This window comes from Meleagris gallopavo, unplaced genomic scaffold (genome assembly GCF_000146605.3).
Source record: "Meleagris gallopavo isolate NT-WF06-2002-E0010 breed Aviagen turkey brand Nicholas breeding stock unplaced genomic scaffold, Turkey_5.1 ChrUn_random_7180001953496, whole genome shotgun sequence".
NCBI lineage: Eukaryota > Metazoa > Chordata > Aves > Galliformes > Phasianidae > Meleagris > Meleagris gallopavo.
In genome coordinates this window covers 1-812 of record NW_011214505.1, presented here as the reverse complement: position 1 = coordinate 812, position 812 = coordinate 1, and the positions used below count along the sequence as shown (strand labels likewise).

Genomic DNA, 812 nt, shown 5'->3' with positions numbered 1-812 from the left:
AATAACAAGGGACAACTCCTAGAATTACAATAGCACCAAACTAGGAATTGCACAAAGTTCACTTTAAGGTCTAAGTAACAGAAGAGGTTGTCTGACCCGGCTAAAAGGAGTTTGGTGATTGTATCTTTCTGTCCTTGGTTTGGGACAAACGGTATCTCTTTACCACAGAGCTCTTCGGTGGCAATGGCCTCTGTGCTGAGAGTGATGTTCATGAACCCTGAAAATAAGACACATTTAGTGCAGAAAACATTGCTTCCCATTAATATAACAGAAGTCACTTGTTTGCAGCAAAAATTTTGATCAGAGCCCTACTTACAGGAAGTTCTGTACCTCCTAGCACTAAAATATGAGTAACCATGACTTTCGGAGAAATGCACGTGAGTAGCCTAGGATAACAATCTCCTCACTCAGCCCTTATAAAGCATCCTCACCTTGGCCCCATTCCATCCCAACTCCTCAGCCCCACCTCCTTCTTCTCCTCACCAAGTCGCTTAGCTGTGACACTCCAAAGAAACGCCTTTACTTCTCCAGCACATAAGCAGCTGCTGTAGACACAACCCTCACATGACTTCAGCTGGAAATGTGGGAACTCCTCCATAGTCATTTGGATCTGACGGAGCAGCAGGGATGACAGAAGGTAACAAGACAAATGTCACACATTTTCTAAAATAAGGCATGGGCTTCAGCCATGTCTTATCTAACCATACCCCATTTTTCTTGCAAAGACTGTCAGGGCTCACCAACCTTCATACATTGCTGTAGGTAGTTGAAGACTGTGGCCTTCAAGATGAAGGTCTCACCCTGGATCACAG

General features: G+C 44.5%; 1 long non-coding RNA gene across 1 annotated transcript; it reads right to left on the bottom strand.

The window, feature by feature from the left end:
* Positions 1-106: 106 nt before the first annotated feature.
* On the bottom strand, positions 107-812 carry LOC104917022. Its single transcript, XR_796738.2, has 3 exons — positions 745-812; positions 484-610; positions 107-217 (listed from the first exon to the last, which is right to left on the bottom strand). It is a non-coding gene; the product is annotated as an uncharacterized LOC104917022 (long non-coding RNA).